Raw genomic sequence first — 11,707 nt, 5'->3', positions numbered from 1 at the left:
TTCCAGGCCTTTTAAGACTTAGGAAATATAACTAGAGTCCCTGCTTTCCTAACACTTGTGTCTAGTATCTAGGAAAGAACCACAAAGCCCTATAGAAAATATTTTCCAAAGTAAGGATTCTTTTCCTACATTTCTTCTGATTAAAAATATTTATAATTAGCTCATCTTTACCTTTCCTCACTGAGGGGAGGAGTCGTCTTTGTTCCCAAAGTTTCTGGAGTCTAAGAGCATTCATGCTCCTAAAAACATTAATAAACATCAAGAGCAAATTGAGCTTATTAGTCACAAAGTCTGATTTCACAGCAATTCTCCTGCATAGAATTCATGATCTCCCCACATAACTGGACTGGAATCCTCAAAAGCAAAGAGTAACTCAGGCCCAGACTCCAAAGCAAGTGAATACAGTATGACAATTGCCAATTAAAGAATAATTCAATAAAATACAGTCTTTATCATTGTGGCATAGCTTCTGGCAAGAAGATTGGAAAGCTTAGTCTGATATGTGCTAGGAGGATAAGGATTACATTTTTGGAATAATGGCTGTTGAGCAAATTTATCAAGTTACAGATCACAAAGTCTTATATAATCAAATAGTGGTTGGAATTCACATCCAATCCATATTGGATATAGAGTAAACACTACTTACATCCAATATGATAAAGATTTTTGGGTTTCCCTCCCTAAAAGTTTTGTGGTTTTTCTTCCCCTAGAAACTTCTGCTACTTGGTTTATTATGAGCCAGACTGTGATAAGCATTGAATATAAAGTTCTGAACCCTAATTTCAATAAATATCATTTCAGTGACAGAGAGAATAAAAAGCAAGTAAATAGGGTATATAGGCAAAATAATTGCATGCTATTAAAAGCTCTCTGAGAAAAAAAAATAAGAGAAGTAAAATAGAACAGTTGAAAGGAGATTTATTCTAGGGAGGGTGGTCAGGAAAAGCATCTCTGAGAAGGTGCCATTTAAAATAAAGGAAGAGGCATTAGTCCTTTGAAGGGTGAGGGAAAGAGCATTCCAGAGACAAGGAATGCCATGTGCAAAAGCCCTGAAGAGAGTGGAACCAAAACTTGTTGCATGTGAGGATCGGAAAAAAACAAAAACAAACCAGTGGCTGAGGTCATGAAAGAAAGTGCCAGACTGAAAAAAGACAGGGGCAGACCACAAAAGGCATGGACTCATTTAAAGCGGGGGATTTACATTTTAAGAAGTCCACTGAATTGTCGCGTGGAGACTCTGGGGCCAGGGAAGCCCTTAGTCCAGTTAGAAGACTACTGTTTTCACTGTGACAGGAGAGCCTGGTGGACTGAACTAAGATGGTAATGGGGAGATGGAGAGAAGGGTAGGTTTGAGATTTATTACGAAGATTGGATTAACATAACAGAGCTGGCTGATGGGTTAGATGTTTAGACGTGGGGCAGGGAGCAGTGAGAGAAAGCAAGGAATAAAAAAACTCTTAGCTCAAGTGGGTGGCATTGCCATTTACTGTTTGATGAAGATTGCCATGAGAATCAAGTTCAGTATTTGACATAATTTTGTGATACTCATAAATCATCAATATAGATATGTAAATGAGGCAGCTGGATAAGCGAGTCTGAGGCTCAGAGAAAATAAAATCAGGAATCATCAGTTTAAAGATGAGATACCTGGCCAGGCGCGGTGGCTCACGCCTGTAATCCCAGCACTTTGGGAGGCCAAGACGGGCAGATAGGCTGAGCTCAGGAGTTCGCGACCAGCCTGGGCAACACGGTGAAATCCCGTATCTACTAAAATACAAAAAAAATTAGCTGGGCATGGCTGCATGCACCTGTAGTCCCAGCTACTCAGGAGGCTGAGGCAGGAGAATTGCTTGAACCTGGGAGGCGGAGGTTGCAGTGATCCAAGATCGCGCCACTGCACTCCAGCCTGGGTGACAGAATGAGACTCCATTTAAAAAAAAAAAGAAAAAAGAGAGATACCTAGAACAGGGATAGATCACCTACATAATATAAAATGAAGAAAAGAGACCACAGCAATCCTTAGGTCAGAGCCTGAAGGAACCCCAATATTTTCCTAGGAGTACAAGGAGTAGCACTGAAGAAATCAAGAGAGCAGAGTGTGTCAGACAGGAGGCCGTGGTCAACTGCATCAGATGCTGCTGAGAGGTTACATAAGATGAGGAAAGAAGTGTTTCCATTGAATTTGACAAAGCAGCAGTCACCAATGACCACAGAAGTTTCAGTGAGTGGCCTGGGCAGAAGCCAGAATATGCTGGGTAAAGGACAGAAGAGAGTGACATCTACTATAGCCAATGTTTTTGAAAAGTTTTGCTATAAAAAGGGAGGAGGAATGAAGCTGTATTTGGAAGAACAAGAAAGGTTCTTTTGAGGTAATACTAGAGCCTGTCTGTGTTCTGACAGGAATGTTCCAGTTAAGAGGGAGGGATTACTGTTGTGGGAGAGGGAGGAGATCACGGTAAGGACTAAGTTCCTGAGAAGGGCAGAGGGGACAAGATTCTGAGCAAAAGTGAAAGAGTTGGATATGATAGGCTGGAGGGTGTCTTTTTCATTTAAACAACAGAAAAGAATACATTGGGGTAAAAGTAGATAATAGGTTTTGGGATCAGGTGGTGGGAAGATGGGGAGTTTGATTCCAAAGGCTTCCTTTTCTAAATAAAATCTGGTATGATATCATAGCTAAGAGTAAGAAACTAAAAAGTGTGGGGAAGGCATGACAGGAGGGAAGGTACGAAACATTCAAAGGAGACATTCTAGGGAACCCATTAAAGAAACACAGTAGCATTCCTACAGCTGCCAATGTGAAGTTTACATCATAAATTTAAAATAAAACTGATCAGCTCAGTAGTGCCATCTTGGCTAATATAAAAATAATTACATGAACGTGACAGAGAATTGTCCTTCACTTTTGTCACCCCAATGTTCTCCATGGTGGAACTGGATGACCTGATGGGCCGCACTGGTGTCATCTTTCTCATAGTTTTTTATTATTATTATATTATTATTATTATTATTATTATTTTTTTTGAGACAGAGTCTTGCTCTTTTGCCCAGGCCAGACTGAAGTGCAGTGGCTCGACCAACTCACTGCAACCTCTGCCTCCCTGTAACCTCCACCTCCCGGGTTCAAGCAATTCTGGTGCCTCAGCCACTGAGCAGCTGAGATTACAGGGGTGTGCCACCATGCCCAGCTAATTTTTGTATTTTTTAGTAGAGACAGGGATGTGCCATGTTTGGCAGGCTGGTCTCGAAATCCTGGCCTCAAGTGATCCACCACCTTGGCCTCCCAAAGTGCTGGGATTACAGGCATGAGCCATTCACAATTTTATTCTTAATAAGCTCAAAGAGGATAACTTTTTCAAAGAGAGAGGAAACCTGTTCTTGTGTGAAGGATAGAGCATAGCTAGTTTCCTCAACCAGAAATTCCAAGTACCTTCTCCAGATTCGTTTGTAGACTCCAACAGAGTCAAGCCTAGCGGCAACAATAACAGAAATGGAAATACAAAATTGTACATGACCTCATTAAGAGAATCACTAAGTCCACAGAATGTAAGTTTGAGAGGTCTTTAAATATCATCAATTTCAACACCTTCATTTTACAGAAGGGAAACTTTACAGAAGGGACTGCTCTACGAATTCAGTGTAGATAACAAACATGAAAACCAGCACCGGATCTGGCTTATGGGAAATAATAAATTCTATTTTTCTGTCCCCTGTTCCTTCCCAGTGTCCTTACTATGTGGTGTGAGAATTAGTCAATGGAAATATATTAATGCTGTAGTCTTGTGACTGGCTCTGTGTGATTATGGCTCAATGGATATTTAGGAATTAGTACTAATAGTAAAGCATGACAAAATGAGTGATTAGTCATGCTGCAGTCTTGACCTAAATAGCAAATTAGGCACAGAGCTGGGATTAAAACTCTGACACCTGTGCTTTGCAGTGCTAACGCTGTCTCCCTCGATTGTGCGAGACTGCTGTTTACCGGCCCTGTGGGAATGGGCCTCATTGTAAAAGGGAAAGTATTTATGAAAACATCCTTCTAAACAACCAAATAGAAAGGGCAGGAAGAAGGCCTGGATTCTCTCCCCTCTGGTAATTTTAACACAGTACAGTTTACAGATGCTTGTGGCTAACAGCTGTCCCACTCTGTCAGTGCGCAGTGCTCTGAATGTCTTGGCTTGTAGTTCAACCTCCCCCATTCCAGCTTTTTGGTGAAAAAGGACAAGATGATCTTTCAAAGAACAGAAAGAGGAAAGCAGATAGTTTTAAAAATCTACTCAATGAAAAGTAATGATTTAGAACAAAAAAATGAACAACTACGTGAAAAAATAAGAAGAAAAAGGAAACAGATGTATTGTGGTGAGAGTTTTCTGTGGGTTTTGGCTCAAGTCTCAAATGAGTTTTTCTAAGCTGACTTTCCATATCTAGCCTCTCAAAACATTTTATGACATAACGTTGTTTGGAAGAGTTTATGATAAAAGGAAAGAAGCCCAAATTAAATGTCAAATTGTATCAGAGACTGAAATAAAGAGAAGTCACTTGATAATTCAAAGGAGCAAAAAAGAAAAAAAGGATATTTTTAGCAACGTATCCTATTGTTCTGAAATTTAAGTAGTAAGAGAACAAAGAGCAAAGAAGTGAATATTAGTTTCATGCATACTCTCTAAAAAAACTTTTCCAAAACCTTCCATTTCCATCTGCAGTACTTGTAGCAGAAGCTTCAGGGGTTGCTGGACTCTGAAAGCTCATATACCTTGCCTGTATGGCCTCAGAGAACCAATGCAGCCCACCACCAGTGGTAAGAAAACTTACGAAAACAAAAAATGAAGTGAAGCCTTGAGAGCTGAGATGAACAAAGAAATTAAGCAGAAGAAAAAGAAGTGAAGTTCAAATCAAGAGTCAAATTAATGAACAGGATGGTGAATATCTAAGACAAAAAGACTACCAATGTGGTAGTATAGCCCTTACAATCATAGCCTAGAGTCAGACTTCCAGAAATACAACCTCTACTCTTATACTTGCTACCTGCATGGCCTCAAGCAAGTTACTCCACTCTTAACTTTTTGTTTCTTCATTTGTGTAATGACCTCATAAAATCATCCTGAGAATTAATTAAGACAGTCTGTGTAATTAATAAAGTGCTTAGAACAAATAGTGTCTGCATATACATTAAGTGCTCAAAAACTGCAGCTCTTCATTACTATTTATTACTCAACACATTTATTGATGCCTTCTATGGGCCAGACACTGCAGCAGACACTGAGAATATAGTCATAAGTAGGACACCTTTCCTGAACAAGCTCTGCAAGCCTACTCCTTTGTAGGGCTAGCTGGGCTAACTGTGATGCAGAATCGACCTGGTTCAATCATCCCTAAATGTTTTTATTTCCACGTGGAATTACTGCTCTCACTGAATTCTTATATGTGTGTTTTAAAAATGATCACACTCAACCTTCACGATTCACTTAGATGATTACATCTGTCTCTAAAACTAGATTCTAAACTTGATGGGAGGAGCCCTGCCATTCCTCTGAACATCAGCACAGGGCCTAACGCAGAGGTAGCAAATATAAACATAAATGAATACCCTACTTCATTTTTTTGAGACAGGGTCTTGCTCTATCACCCAGGCTGGAGTACAGTGGCGCAATCAGTCATGGCTCACCACAGCCTCGAACTCCTGTGCTGAAGCGATCCTCCTGCTTCAACCTCCTAAGCAGTTGGGACTACAGGCACTTGTGCCACCATGCCCAGCTAAATTTTACTTTCTCTTCTTTTTGTAAAGACAGGGTCTTCCTATGTTGCCTAAGGCTGGTCTTGAACTCCTGACCTCAAGCAATCTTCCTGCTTCCACCTCCCAAAACTGATATTACAGGCTTGAATCACCACACCCAGCCTAAATTGACTTTCCTTAAGTATTTTTGGATAGTAAAATTTTTAGACTCTGTTCCCTCCTACTACTCTTGTCCCGACCCCTCCTTGAAATCTCTTACTCTTCTATGTGGCCAACATATGTGTCCTTTGGAATCTTCCAATAATCCTGGGAGATGTAATTACTCCACTTTAAAGAGAAGATTGTGGCTCAGCACAGTTAAAATTGCCCATGTGGCAGACCTGAGATTCTAATCCTGGATTGCCTGGTGCCAAATGTCCCACTCCACCACTACAGCACTGTACCTCCCCTTCCAAACAAACATAGAAGACTGGGAAGAGGAATTATCTTCAGGATAGGATATATGAAACTAAATGTCACAGTATGTTATTTCATGGAAAATTGATTTAAAAAATACTAATGCCAGTCTTTACACATAAAGTAATGTGAATTCTCTATTATATTTTGAGGATTTCTTTCCCTATTTGCAGTTATGTGGAATATATTTTGAAGGGTGTTCCCTCTTTTCAGGGATGGGGATAGTTATCTAGGAGCCTATTATGAATAAAGGACATATGTTGAAGAATTGAACAGGCGTCAAAAAATGCCTGTTTGATTGCATTAAAAAATGCGATCCGCCAATCGATTAATGTAAAATGAAAAATATAATACAGATCAAACCCTGTATGTTGAATCTTCTCCACATAAAATTTTAATTAAACCATTAAAATATGTATGTGTAGGAGGAATTATATTTTTAAATGTTATGATTCATTTTTTAGAAGCCAAAGGTAGAATTCCCTTTGAACATGCTGTGCACATTAACGGCAAGAAGCAAACGCAGCGTCAAGGTTGAGAGTTTCTTAAAGAATGTTCAATTTGCTGACACTCAGAGAAATGGGCACTGCCATCCTCTGCTGTGGCTGCTGTCATTTCTCAGAAACGTATGCTGTATGTATTTAAGTCAAATCTGCCTCTACCTCTTTTGAAATAAGATCTCTGTACACCAAAGAGCCCTCTGGAAACCTACTAATTCCATCTTATTTGGGCTGCCTGGCCGGTGGAGAAAGTCCCCCACAGGCCAGGACTCACCACTAAGCTGTCTTCTGGGGATATTTCAAAAACTATTTTAGGGAGCTCACTTTACTTTGATGCATATGAGGCAAATCTTTGGAAAAGCAATTTGGCGATTGTGTATGTGTCGATAACTTAACAATTATTCATGTGCTTTCATTAAGTAATCTTCCCCCCAAGACTCAATGCTGAGGCAAATTACATGAAATTGCCATTCTGGATATCCCTCTAGGCACCTTGAATAGAACCTGTCCAAATTCTTGATTCTTACCCCAATCAACTTCTGTTGCAATCATCTTCATCTCAGAAAATGACTATTCCTCCATTCTGCCAGTTACTTAGGCTCCAACCTGTAGTGTCTTTCTTGGCTCCTCTTCTTCTTCCATACTACATGTCAAATGCATCAGAGAATACTGTTTATTCCACCTTCGAAACATGTTGAGGATCGAATCACTTCTCACCATGCTCATTGCCACCTTCCTGGCACAGGTCATTATCCTCTGTTTCCTGAATTACTGTTGAGTTCCTAATTGCTCTACTTGCTCCCATACTGGCTCATATACAGTCAGAATAAACCTTTTAAGACACATCGATCACATACACTTCCTCACTCAAAAATCTCCAAAGTTTTCTCCTCTCACTCAGAATAAAATGCAAAACTTTCACACCTTTGACGGCAAGGCCACATATGACTTGCTCCCCATCTTTCTGATCTCATTTTCTTCACTCAGGTTCTACTTTCATCTCCATCTTTAATGATCTTAATGGATTCTTTGCTGTTTTTCTGCATATCAAATACAATCTTGCCTCAGATTGTACTTGTACTCATGGTTCCCTTTTCCTGGTAAAACCAGCCCCCAAATAGCCACATAGAATCCTTATTTCTTTCAATATTCATAAATCAGCTGACCCTGACAGAAAATACCTGATGTGACATAGGTAACCCCTCCATACTCTGTTGCCTTTTTCTTCATAGCAGATGTCATTATCTGACATAATCTAAAGCTTTTTAGAAATTTCTGTTTTTTCCAATTCCAGAATGTAAACTCCATGAGAGCAAGAACCTTATCTGTTTTGTTTCAGTTGGATGCCCAATGCCTGTAACACCAATGCGTAACAGGTGCTCGATAAATATTGTTAGATGAAGAAATGAAATACAGAGATGTTTTTATCTACAACAGTATTATATATTTGGGGGGTGGTATAGCAAGAGCTCATTGCTCTCCCCAAATACCACTTGTCAGTTGTTCAAGAAGTGCCACTGGAAAAAAGAGTAGCAGGGTCACTGGAAAATCATTAGCACAAAACTGGAAACATATTAGTGTCCCCTCAAAAAGTGAACCTTTAACTTCTTAAAAATATCATGAACTGGCCTTGAATTCTCTGGAAGTGTAGCTAGAGGGAAACCAACATGTCATAGATAATCATTTTTTTCCGAAACCATTTAAGTTGCAGAAAGAATGTCTCATCACTGCTAAATTCTTCAATGTACATATCCCCCCCCACCCCACAGATATTCTTCTACAAAACTACAATATAAATATCCAAGTCAGGAATTCACCATTGATAAAATATACCATCCAATCTACAGATTTCACTGAATTTTTGCCCAGTGTTTATTTTTCCTTTCTGGTCTAGGAGCCAATCTGGGATATTTATTGTATGTAATTGTCATGTCTCTTAAATCTCTTCAATTTGGATCAGTTCTTCTGTTTTTCTCGGTCTCTCATAAGTTTAAGAGTTTTAAAGAGCATAAACTTTTCATTTTGAAGGATGCCTCTCACCCTGGGTTTATCCATTGTTTCCTTATGTCTAGACCATGCCATGTATTGTCCTTTTCAGGAACATGACAGAAATGACACTGTGATCCCAGTACACTTCATCAGGAAGTTCATGATAGGACCCATTCCACAACTGGTGATGTTCACCATGATCACCTGCTTAACTTGGTGTCTTCCAGGCTCCTCTTCAATACATTCACCATTTATTGAATTAATAAGTATTTTTCAGAAGATACTTCAAGACTAGGCTAATATCCTGCTTCACATCAAACACCTACCCATCAGCCTTAGTATCCATTGATGACTCCTGCCTAAATCAAACAACACAACACTCTTGTCAAATGGTGACTTTCTATACCCATTAATCCTTATCAGTAGGTATTTTTACCATAAGGAAGAGCTGTTCCTCCCTATTTATTTATTTACTCCATCATTTATCTGTATTAACATTAGCACGGATTCATGCTTTATTCAATAGGTTGTAATCAATTACTAGGATCATTTATTTTGATGTTCAGACTGTCCCAGATTTGGCCAGCTGGAGCCCTTTCCAGCTGGCTCTTGTGTCCTTTTGACATACTCCCATCATGCTTGGAACATTTCCTTACAAGAGGTTAAAGGCTCACTCTGTACTTTCCCAGTGCCAGCCCTAGAATCAGCCCTGCTTCCTTTTCATGGAGGATGCTATTTAGAAACCAAGATCTTTTGGTCACTTGATGTGTCTTTTGCTTTTGGCCTCTGAATGGAGAGAGTTATGGTATACATGTGTGCACACACATAAATATATATACATATAGTTTTTGAGAAATGATTTCATACTCAATGTTAATCCACCCTAAAGCCTCAAGGTTATTTATAGCTCACTTTCTTTCCATATTTGTTAATTCCTTCTCCAACAGTAAGAAACCTGGCTCCTATTTACTCAATGTTTTACTTATTAGTCCAAGAGCACTGTAATTAAGCAATCTTCCAGCCATGCTGCTTCATTGACCCTGTCATCTCTTTAGCACCTAACTTTTCCAAAGGAAAGAAGGGGTAAGAGATAGTCACACATTCTCCAAGTCTTCCAGCTGGAGAAAAAACTGCTAAGCGATAAAGACGACTGTGAAAACACTGTGGGTTGCTAAAGGCAACTGCTCAGAACCTAGCCGGGGGTTTCTAGCAGTGGACTCCTCCCTCAGATCTCTGGTGGTTCAGTAACCAGCAGCCAGGTGTCTCCACTTTTGCCTCCTTGGCAGTAAGCGCTATAAAAAGCACTGTCCCAATTGCCTAGAAGCCTATTTTCTAAAGTGAATAAGCTAGGAACACATACAAATTCAGCACATCGAATGCCATAGAGACAAATTCTTCTAAGTAGTTCTTGTGCCTGCTTCTAATTTGGGTATAGCTGAGGCTCTTTGCCCTCCCTTAACAGCCACCAGCTGTTTGTACTGCTGCCGGAAAAAGAGAAGTTGTACTGGTGGACATTCATTAACGAAGAGCTGTAAACATATTAAAGTCCTGGGGAAAAGGCAGACTTTGATTTTTAAAATTTAAATCCTGGGTTCTCTGAAAGAGCATCAGGTGGGAAACAAATGTGAATGATAGAGAACCATCACACAAATATTTTTAGAGACTATCTGGCAGGCATCTCAAGCCAAGGGAAAGGATATCCACCACCCAAACGTCTAATTGGTAAGGAATTGTGCTGTACCACAGTTTTAAGAACACTACACCAGGGGCACTGTACTGTCCTCTCACTATTGTAATCTCAATGCATAGTTGGAGAGCACACTATAAACAATAACCCAAACAAACCTCCCTTGCCTGTTGGTGCTGCGAGTCCCCCGTTCCCAGTCATGATAATCAGAATAAACAGTCCAGAAATGTCTCACCTAGTTTTTCTTCTTATAGAGTGAGAAAACACCTATTCTGTAAGAAAACAAATGTTGCATGTTTGCTTCCAGGTGGGCAGTAGGAAGCCCATTGTTATACCCATCTTAACAGAGTGGTTGTTAGACCAGCAGCATCAGCATCACCTGGGAACTTGTTGGAAAGCATATTTTGGGGCCCTACCCGAGATCTACTGAACCAGAAGCTTTGTGGCAGGACTCATCAGTCTGAGCTTTAAAACTAAAAGTTTGATAGCCACTGCCCTAGGTATTCCAGAAGTAGCGTTGGAAGGACCTCGATACCAAACCACCTTACACTTTGGCCTTAGGATAGGTAATTAGGGAGCTCACGGCAGTACTTCCAGCAAACGGGAGGGTCATTTACGAGACGCACATACATTTGCTAAATATAACGCTCAGGAAGTTATTCCTGTACTAATAGGTCCAGGGGTCGCTTCCCCTTTACCCTCACCTGGATCAATTCGCCGATAGAGTTTGAATTTGAGACCCGGCAGGGGTCGCTGCTGCCCATAAAGAGAGACCAAGGGAACATGGCAAGAGAATCCCAGGGGCTTTGACATCACACTAAGCTCCTCCTTGCACGCACACATTATACACACACACACAGACACACACACACGGACCGCGTACTCCGCTCTGCCTGCTCGCTCCCCGAGCCCGCCCCGCCCGCGGCAAGTGTGTGCCCAGGCGCAGCCACCGGCGAGGCCAGGAGCGCAGCGCCCACAGCCCGAGGGAACCGGCGCACGGCAGCAGCGGCTCTCGCAGCTGCAGCCGGATCCGCGCGCCTCCGCGCTCAGTGGCGGCGGCCAGGAGACCCTCGGCAGCACCCCGTACCGCAGCACCCCAGACTACGAGCAACCGTGACTGCCCCCGCCACCCTGCAAGTTCCTGGGCCCCCGGCCACCCTTATGAAAGAAAGCGAAGCCGGGCGAAGGAGCAGGACGCTCAGCAGCAGGACTCCGCTGCAAGCCCCGCGGGCCCTGTGTTCCCGCTCCCCCCGGGGCCCCAAGAAGCAAAATGCAACCGCCGCGCTACGGCTGAGAGGGGAAGGGGCCAGCGCCATCCGCTCGCCCGGAATCCGGTCCCCG

The sequence above is a fragment of the Mandrillus leucophaeus genome, unplaced genomic scaffold (assembly GCF_000951045.1).
Source record: "Mandrillus leucophaeus isolate KB7577 unplaced genomic scaffold, Mleu.le_1.0 Scaffold914, whole genome shotgun sequence".
NCBI classification, from domain to species: domain Eukaryota; kingdom Metazoa; phylum Chordata; class Mammalia; order Primates; family Cercopithecidae; genus Mandrillus; species Mandrillus leucophaeus.
This window is presented reverse-complemented; position numbering follows the sequence as displayed.